The sequence below is a fragment of the Trachemys scripta genome, chromosome 13, assembly GCF_013100865.1.
Source record: "Trachemys scripta elegans isolate TJP31775 chromosome 13, CAS_Tse_1.0, whole genome shotgun sequence".
Classification (NCBI taxonomy): Eukaryota; Metazoa; Chordata; order Testudines; family Emydidae; genus Trachemys; species Trachemys scripta.
In genome coordinates this window covers 39,186,833-39,197,143 of record NC_048310.1, presented here as the reverse complement: position 1 = coordinate 39,197,143, position 10,311 = coordinate 39,186,833, and the positions used below count along the sequence as shown (strand labels likewise).

Below are 10,311 nucleotides of genomic sequence, written 5' to 3'. Positions count from 1 at the left end.
AGGGGACCCCGAGCGCCCCGCCGCCCCCGCCTGGATCGCTCCATCAGACGCGGGCTGACCGCACCAGCCGGGTGCTGACAGGCTCAGCCCAGCGCGCGGCGCGGCGCGGCGCCCCACCCCCCGCGGCCCGCGCTTCCCCTCAACCGTCCTGCCACCCCGCTGACTCCTAGAGCGCACGCACGACGCAACGCAGCACGTTACGCCCTTGCGTCGTGCGTGCGAATCAGTCAGTGACGTTACGGTCACGGCACCGTTTGAAGTTGGCGCGCAGGGCCCCCTCCCATGGTGCCCCGCGCGTCCACTCGCCGCTCCCCCTCCTCTCGCTCAGCTCCAGCGGCCGCGGCAGCCGGACCCGCGCAGGCGCACCTCATTCGGCCGCCGCCATTTTGTGTCCGAAGCGACTGTGGAGCGATTAAACCGCGAGCTGGGGCTGAGCGCGAGCGGCGGCCGCGGCGGGGCGTGCGGGGCGCGGCGGCTCCGCGGGGCCGAGGCAGCGCGGGGCGGCGGCGGGGTTCGGCGGCGGGCGCGGGCCTGGCGGGGCCAGGCGCAGGTAAGCGGTGGCGGGGGGTTTGCAGTCGCTTTCTCCGGCCTCTAGGTGTCACGATGGGGCTCCGGTTTGGCTGGGGCCCCGCAGCGGCCGCCGCCGGGGAAGCAGGGGGCTTTGTCTCCCTCTATCGTCCCCTGCGCGGCCGGCGCCTGCCTGCTACCGCCGCCATTCCCCACAGCGCGGCGCTGGGCCGGCCGGGCCCGCCGAGCGCCCCGTCCCCGCCTGGCCCGGGGCCGCCGGCCCGGACTCCATTTTCCTCCCTTCCTTTGTTTCCTCCGCGGAGCCGCCGGCGCTGATTACCCCGGCCCCGCGGCCCGCTCCCCCGGCCCGTTCCCCGCCCCGGCCCGCGCTGCCGGAGGGCGGTCGGTTCGCCCCCCTCCCCGGAGCCCTTCCCACCGAACCTGCCTTAGCGCCGCCGCCTTGTCCTGGCGCTCGGCCTGCTGCGGGCTCGCCGCTCCGCACGTCCGGGCCCGCGATCCGGCTCCGGCCGCCTCCTACTTGGCGCGGCGGCGGCTGCGTGCCCCGCTCCTGCCGGCCGCCGCCGTGTGCGCTGCGGAGTGAGAGGCGCGGCGAGGCGAGGCGCAGAGCGGGACTCGAGCTCCCTCTGCAAGGCAGGCTGAGCAGCGCCATGCAGCACTGGGCGCGGGCCCGGCTGGGGGCGCCCGCTCGCGCCTGGCCAGCGCCCCCGCCCGGCCCTGCCCTGCCCGCGCCGGCCCGCCCGCCAGCCTCTTGGGGTTAGTGCCGGGCTGTGGCCAGGGAGCCGGCCAACCCTTTCTCCCTCTGCTTCACAGCACGCCCATCCCTTGGCGGCCACGGGCCCCTGCCCAGCGCGCGGCGCTAGACGCTAGCCGCTCGGGGCTGCGTGGACAGGACCAGCCTGGGCTACGGGGCCACCAGAAAGAGCATGGTTTTCCCCGCTTCTGCCATGGCTGTAGCGCAGACAGGGCTAGGAGATGGTAAAATACCGTGTCCTACAACGCGCTAGCCCCTTAACGGACCTGGAGGGGCTTTACTCTTTTTCACTCAAATTCTTGAACGTGGCCTCATCTGCAAGTCCTTCAACATATGCCTCTAATTAATTTCCCCCTCAAGCCTAGTGCTGGGGGGCCCTTTTTGAAAGGAGACTAAAGCTGGCACACAAAACGTGAAATTGTCATGTGTAAATTTCTTGAATTTACTGTTAATTTTAATATCACTTAGTGTGCTTTGCCTGGTGCTGTGAGCTGTCCACCATGAAACTTAAATAGTTTATACAGTTCCCATTTAGAACTTAGTAATGTGTGCCAATCAGAAGCTTTTCCTTGCCGTTGTCTGCATTAAATTGAATCTGTTGGTGGTTGATTACTTACTTGTGTCCTTCTGGAGCAGGTTTAGTGTGTCATTACTTTGACTAGGCTTAAGCAGTTTAGTGTTCAATTTTGCTATATCATTATTCATTTCCCCTTGTCAGTTTGACACATTGAAGGCCTAATAATGATTCTTAGGTATTCTGCTATTGACCTCTTTCCCTACTGGTAACTGACTGGTGAATTCATGTTTAGCTAGTTTAATGCATGACAGGGCTTGAGCTCTCATATGGCTACCTAGTTCTATTAATTACAGACTACTTAAACCCTAGTTCTTGTATACACAGCTTACTCCTTCAGACAATTCTGTGGTCCTGCTCCTGCAGTTAAAGGCATATTCAGACTCCCTTTGAAATCAGTTGTACAGTCAGTTCACCCACACCTCAGGGTCTAGTCTTAGTACTGAAATAAAAGGTATGGGGTATTTTAATTTTCCCAACATTTTTTTCTTAAAGATGGCAGTTAGAGGAGAATAATAGGAAAGCAACAAAGCATCATTAAAGGTGAAATATGCAAAACAATAGGCCTTCTCCATTTGTGCTGCTTTCTGATGTTTAAATCAGATGTTTTTGTATTGAACTATAGGTGTTGGTGACTAGAGAACTAGCAAAATGATATCCCAAGAATAAAAGTTGAACAGTGAAGCAAAATTACTTTTAAGTCAGATTTTCAACAGAAGTTCTGAACACTTATTTAACATGAATGTTTGAGAAAATATCAAAGATTAATTTAAAAGACAAGTGTATCAAAGGGCATAAACTCAGCTGAGACCTTTCAGCAGAATCAGATGACCAGACTTCATATGAATATTTCTGAAGTAGTTGTACAGGTTCTCGTGCAACTTTTGTTTGGGGGTAGCTCAAGACTAAGTGAGGAGTCTCCTCCAGAATGAGCGGTTCAAAGAAGAAATTGTTTATGGCAGGGGTTTTCAAACCCATGATCACAGGGGGTCACATGGGAGGGTTGCAAGCTGTCAGCCTCTACCCCAAACCCTGCTTTGCATCCAGCATTTATAATGGTGTTATAAATTAAGAATTGTTTTATACATTTAAGGGGGTGTCACACTCAGAGGCTTGCTATGTAAAAGCAGTCACTAGTACAAAAGTTTGAGAACCACTGGTTACTCCTGGGGGAATTCTGCACCACTGCACGTGTAGAATTTATGTCCCCAACAGAAAAGTGACTGATAGGGAAGTAAAGGGAAGCCACAAGATCAGTCATGCAACCCTCCCCAGCATGTGTTTCAGGTGCCCAGGGCAGCCAGCAGCAAAGTAAATCACTGTGGGACAGGAAGCAGGACTGGGGAAGCCCTGGCTGGTGGCTTCTACCCTGTGCTGGGCTCAGCAGCTAATCCCAGCTGGACTGGGGAGGACCAGACTTCCTCTTCCCCTGCACAGCATCCAGGGCTGGGAAAGACCCACCCCCAGATTTCTCCCGTTGCTGCAGGAAGCTCTGCAAACTGACCACCACCCCATCACTCCTCAGCTGCAGGGGGAGGGATCCCTGTTCAGGGAGTTGCTTCTTCATCTGCCCAACCCTCATGCATCCATACCCCACCTCATACCAGAGCCTCCCACCAAGCCTCCCTTGCACTCAAACCCCCCCAATGAGCCCCACTGCCCCTGCACATCCCAACAAGCCACCCACACCAAGATCCCCACCTCACTGAGCCCCAACCACCTTCACCTGGACCACCCCCCTGCAGAGTCCCATTACATCCAGATACAGCCAAAAAATCCCCCCCCCCCGTGCATCCAGATTCCCCCACACACAGACACAGGGATCCCCCACTGAGCTGCCTGCACCCAGATTGCCCCACACAGACCCTCTCAACCCACACCTGGATCCCCCCACATTAAGCCCCTCCACACTTGAATTCTGCCAGCCCACACCTGGTGCATCTGGCCCAGCAGGGCAAGGCCCTGGGGTTTGGGTTTTCTGGGGCAGGCCCAGTCTTTGGGCAGTGTCAGGGTTGGGTGCAGCCTTCCCACAGTCCATGTCCCGGGGGGAACTGCACTATGGTCTCCCACCTCTGTGCAACCAGTGGCCTGTGCTCCCCAGTGCCATGCTGGAGCCTCCATATCTATTTGACAAATAAAATTTGCAGAATTTTAAAATATTGTGCAAAGAATTCCCTCAGGAGTAACTGGCTTATGACAGTGGTTTTCAAACTGTGGGTTGTGACCCAGTAGTGGGTCATGGAATGCAAGGCACTGGGTTGCAGCAGCTATGGTCAGCATCACCGACAGGGCTGTTAGAAGTCCCAGCGGCAGTGCTGACCGGCTAAGGCAGGCTAGTCCCTACCTGTTCTGACACAGTGCTGTGCCCCAGAAACAGCCAGCAGTAGGTCTGGCTCCTAGACAGGAGAGCCACAGGACTCCATGCGCTGCCCCTGCCTTGAGCACTGGCTCTGCACTCCTGCCAATAGGAGCCAAGGGCAGGGGCAGTGCCTGCGGGCAAGAGTGCGTGCGCGCCTCCACCTAGGAGCCAGACCTGCTGCTCCTGGGCACAGCGCGGTCCACGGTGCCAGGATAGGCGCTGCTGACTGGGAGCTGCTAGAGGTAAGCGCACACCTCAAACCCCTGTCCCAGCCTTGAGCCGCTTCCTGCACCCCAAACCCCTTATCCTCAGACCCACCCCAGAGCCTGCACTCCAAACCAGAGCCCCCTCCCACACCCTAACCCCTCATCGCCAGCTCTGTTGGGTCATGGACATCAATTTTCTTCAACTGGGTTGCCAGAAAACAAGTTTCAAAACCACTGGTTTATGGTATCAGCAGGTCATGTTCCGGGTGTGATCCTCAACTAATTTATGGTTGTGTAGTTACCAATTACTGCCCTAGTTGTTGTTTCTCTGATATCTCATTGGAGTCCGGTGGCACCTTAAAGACTAACACAGGGTTTCTCAAACTGGGGGTTGGGACCCCTTGGGGTCGCAAGGTTATTACATGGGAGTCCCAAGCTGTCAGCCTCCACCCCAAATCCTGCTTTGCCTCCAGCATTTGTAATGATGTTTAAGTGTTCTTAATTTATGGGGGGAGGGGAAGGTCGCACTCAGAGGTTTGCTATGTGAAAAAGGTCACCAGTACAAAAGTTTAAGAACTAGTGGACTAATAGATTTATTTGGGCATCAGCTTTTGTGGGTAAAAAACTTGAAGTATTTTTTACCCACAAAAGCTGATTCCCAAATAAATCTGTTAGTCTTTAAGGTGCCACCGGACCCCTCATTTCTGTGGATACAGACTAACACGGTCCCCCTGATACTTGATATTTCGCTGGTCCTCATTGCTGTCATGCCTTGGAGACCACCACTTTTTTGGTATTCATACAAATTCTCCTTAATCCTCTGCCTAGAAATTGTTTCTGTGAAATCCCTTATTTAGAGCACCCATCACAAGACTTAATGTTCTTTACCCATAGTTTTATATGCAAAAATTGCTGTTCTGTTAACGCTCACTCCACACAGGTTAGGTCTGCCTCTGCCCATTCATAAATTCTAGTACTTTTTGCCTTTATACAAGTGAGCATAAAGCATGAACATTTGTTTCAGCCTGCCTCTTTTGCTCTGTTACAGGAAGAACAACACAAAAAGATCTTTATATGATGTAGTTCTGAGGCTGCCTTTACAATTTTAGTGAATTCTCCCACTCTTGGTTGCAGAGGTCCATTTCCTGAAAAAGTTTTCCCTGTTATTTCAAACTGAAACCTTTCCTCAGCAGTATCTTCTCATCCATGCATATCCTATGTGTAGAAGTGGAAGCATGTCACATAAAGGCCTGGTCTACACCCAGGGGAGGGGGAGAATCTATCTAAGTTATGCAACTTCAGCTACATGAATAACGTAGCTGAAGTTGACGTACTTAGATCTACTTACTGCAGTAAGTCTAGACTAGACACGATAAATCGACCACCCCCGCTGGATTGATCGCTGCCAGTTGATCCAGCAGGTAATGTAAACAAGCCCTAAAATAGGCCAAAAATTCTACTGCTAAGTTAAGACCAGTTCATGTGTGTTGGGAACCCAAGTCCAGAGTAAATCAGCATGAATAGATCTAATCAGCATGATGCTAAGAGTTGTGGTGATGGCTTATGGGCCACTTACACTAGGGCTCCCAACATAGCAAGCACTGGTGTAGCTGAGCTGGTGTTGGCAACAATAGTGAACTGGGTAAAAAGCTCCAGTGCAGAGAAGGCTTTGCATAAGCTTTCTTGAACATCTGTTTAGCATCTAGAAACTCCTGTAATTTAATAGCTCGTTGGTCCTTACATGTACTGCTGCCAGCCGTCTCCTTAAATTTCTAAAAGGCTTCCCATTATTAGTGTTTCCACCCATGTCAGCTTAGGACTCTGAGAGCACAGCTATACTCCTATTATGTCAACTCTTGCCCCCACTACAACCTATATCCCAATATATCCCTGTGTGTTTGAAGAATAAACAGTGTGGTGAGGAGTGCTTTAGGAATGCAGTAATCACGGGGCATCCCTCCTCCCTTAACACACACACACTTACTTTAAGAACAGGAGTACTTTAGAAATGCATAATGATAATGGAGAAGCCACCGCTGCCACGTGCACTCATACAAACTAAACTGCTTAGTCTTTGGCCCTCACTCATGTCCTTTAAGTCCTCCTGAGTTCTAATTTGGTGGTTACCTTATAGTATAGCTTACTGAACTGACTTGTTTAAACTTCTGTTCAACCACTTGACTCCACTTCATATGCACAGTTCAGTCAGTACTGTTGGAATAAGTTTAATGGTAAGACTTGCGCCTTTTCACTCTGGTTTCTCAGCTTGTGGCCCACAGAGAACCACACAATTCCAATTTTTCTGTAGGCACTATAGAGAAAAAAAATTCAAGCTGTATGAGATGGTGCTAGAGTTTGGCTCAAGGAGTAAGTTCACTGAAAAAATATAAAGCTATGTTCTGATAGTTCCCTAAAAAAGTTCATCCTTAACTTTTACTAAGTCAGCGTGTAGCTTTATGTTCAGGAGAAACAGCCTCATACAACTTGCTCACTCTGCCCCTATTCTCCACCCCCCACTCCCTCCCAAAAACACAAACAAACCCACATCTCTTCAGATAACCTACAGAAAGGTGTGAGATAATTCAGATTGGTAAAATAAAAATAGAGCATTTATTCTTCACTGAATGACCCAAGTTAATTTAGACCGACACTTTAGTATCTCTTATGAATGAGTGGCCAAAAAAGCCAACTGGTGGGTCTTTATCCCAGTTTAGGAGTTTTTAAATCAATCAGTTTACTTCTACCCTGCTGGTAAGTGAACATGGAACATCATGTAGAATTAAGCTTATAACCTTCCCTCACCCTATAAATGTGACTCCAGAAAGTCCTTTAGTGTTCCTTTATAATGTAGTTATCTAATGCTGATTGGTAAAAATACAGAAGTTGTACAGGGTCTGTTCTGAAGTCCAACAAACAATAATTATGCTCATCTTGTGAGTTTGTTTTTAGGTTTTTAAGAGATGGAGCATTGTCTGTTCACATGTTCATGTTATATTAGAGTAAAAAAAATGTAGTTGCATTTCTCTTATGTAAATATTGAATTTCATGAAGTTTGACAGTGACAGCAAAGACTAACATTCAAGATCTCACACTGTGCTGCATACTGCGACTAGTTTAACAAGATATGAGTTTAGTTCATATTTGGACAACATGAGCCGTATAATGACCCATCCTTTCAGTATGCTGTGACTGCTATTCGTTTTAATGCAGTTATGAAACTAGTTAATAGTGGCTGTACCAAACTATATTGCAGTGCATTTTCCTATAAGGGCTACAGTGTCTTAACTCCAATAAGGAGAACATTAAATAGGTCATTCTGCATTTGTCAGTCATTGACTCGTACTAACATTTTAAAATGAAGCCATCTTATTTCATTTAGAATAAGCAAGTGATTTTTCATTGTCAAGTTCTCCAAACCTGTTAGTTCCCTGAAAAGGCCAATTGAAGCGTTATGCTTAACTGGGTCCTTTCTGTGTTTTAAGTGTTATATTTCCACCAGATATCTGTATCTGTGTTTCCAGGAGCTTAAAGTTTAGTCAACTTGACTCAATTTTACATAGTTAAGTTCCAGTCTAATACCAGGTTGCAAAGCTACTTTTGTAGGAGGTTCATTGGGTCAAACAAATCTGGAGTTTTTGTACCGAAAACATACCTTGTTTGTTGCCTGCTAGAAGTTGGTCTTACTGTGTAGGCTTCTGAATCACTTGTTAACCTGACATGTATCTGATCAACCTCAGTGTAGTGAAATAGTCAGACAGAAGCTGGAGAAGGAAGAAGTAGCAGCTGACTCCACTTATATAACACATCTTGTTGGCCCTAAATGGGGTGGAGTAGTAAAAGGTTTTAATCCACCTGTGGGCAGTTTGGGCTCAGCCTGCATTTATAAAAGCCTCTTGATTATTTCCCTTCCTCCCCACAAAAAAATAAAAAAACTTTATCAGAGGATCTCTTCTAGCAAAGATTTTTCTTATTACAAAACATTTTTAGTAGTTTCCCACAGTTACATTCCCACCAATGCAGCACCACAAGGGGGTAATGATGATAGGAGTGTAAGTATAGACTGGCTTCTAGTATTAAATGCTGTGTTGTTTAATCTTGCCCAACCAGGTCTGTTTATTACAGGGGGTTAAAACATCAGCAGCTTGTTTATATTTAGGATCCATTTTGGTCAGTTTCACAGTCATAGGATTTTTAAATTCATAAATTTCATGATTTCAGCTATTTAAGTCTAAAATTTCACAGTGTTGTAATTGTAAGGGTCTTGACCCAAAAAGGAGTTGTCGGGGGATCGCAATACTGCTACCCTTATTTTTGTGCTGTTGCTGGCGATGGTGCTACCCTCTGAGCTGGAGAGTGGTGGCTGCTGGCCAGGATCCCATCTCTGAAGGCAGAGCTGCCGCCAGCAGCAGCACAGAAGTAAGGATGGCATGGTATGGTATTGCCACCCTTACTTCTAGGCTGCTGCCCGCAGAGCTGGGCCCTCAGTCAGCAACCCGCCACTCTCTGGTTGCCCAGCTCTGAAGGCAGCGCATAAGTAAGGGAGGCAATACCTAAAATAACCCCCTAAAATAATCTTGTGACCCCCTCCACCCCCCCCGGCAAATCCCTTTTGGGTCAGGACCCCCAGTTTGAGAAATGCTGATCTCCCCTGTGAATTCTGTATAGTATAGAATAAAAGCGCACACAGACCAGATTTCATGGTCTGTGACATGTTTTTCATGGCCATGAATTTGGTAGGGCCCTATTTATATTTGTGCTCCTTTACCTTTGCTACCATTGATAGTGTAAAAGAGGAAAATCTTAAGTGAAAGCAAGGCCTCTGAGGTTAGAACCATAGGGGCTTTCTCCTTGAAACTGGCCAGAAACAGGATTGGGCTCTTTGCACTGGGAATGTTCTGTAGGTGTTGATGTGTCTGGAGATTCCCTTTTATACTTGAGAACACAGGTTAAATGTACTAGATATAAAGATTGATCTTTATGATGCAATATTGTGATTTTTAACATTCTAACCTACTCTATAATAATAGGTTTATTTGTTGGGAAAAATGGTTACTTTCTACATAGATTGACCTTAGTCTTTGGACTACCTGTTTTACCTTCATGCCACAAACAGTATTTTACATAATTGTCAAAGATTATGTGGATTCTACCATAATAGGCTCTCAGCTGTGATCTGGGACCTCCAAACTGCTGTATGTAAAAATGATCTGTCACAAAACTCATAATCAATAGAAGAGCTCTTAGCAATTTTCTCTGCTCACAACCAACTTTTCACTTAGAGATCTGACTTGGGTAAATGGATGAAACAAAGAGCGTGTTTCTTTGCCCTAGAGCCTTATAAATATCGGTCCACATTCTAAAAAAACTACATGGTTTGCCACAATTGGGGTGATTGGCAGACTGCTGGAGAGGCCTTAAGGTAAGGACGGGCAGAGGATGAAGCTTAATGATTTTTTCAACATATACTTTAAAACATATGTAACTATTGCAAAAAAAACCCCAAAGCTTAGAACTTCAGAAATCTCATTCCATGTATTTAAGTACTTGGTAGGGTTACCATATCTAACAAATAAAAAAAGAGGACCCTCCATGGGCCCTGGCCCCACCCATTTCCCCACCCAGCCCTGCCCCAACTCCGCCCCTTCCCCGCCTTAACTCCACTCCCTCCTCCCTCCTACTCCCAGCCACGCGGAAAGGGCTGCCTGAGCGCTACCGGCTTCACGGTTTGCCGGGCAGCCCCCAGACCCTGCGCCCCCAGACCCTGCACCCCCGACCGGCGCTTCCCCAGCGCAGCTAGAGCCCGGGAGGGGAAGCGCCCAGCCGGGGGCGCAGGGTCTGGAGGCTGCCCGGCAAACCGTGAAGCCGGTAGCGCTTGGGCAGCCCGGCTCTTAAA

General features: G+C 49.0%; 1 protein-coding gene across 2 annotated transcripts in view; it reads left to right on the top strand.

Annotated features, from left to right (window-relative positions):
- The first annotated feature begins 512 nt into the window (after window positions 1–512).
- The window catches only part of CTCF (CCCTC-binding factor), a 46,688-nt gene continuing 36,889 nt past the window's right edge, over window positions 513–10,311 (top strand). For both annotated transcript variants that reach the window (XM_034788499.1, XM_034788500.1), the window contains exon 1: window positions 513–550. The gene's annotated coding sequence lies outside the window, so the exon portion shown is untranslated. The remainder of the gene's footprint in view (window positions 551–10,311) is intronic.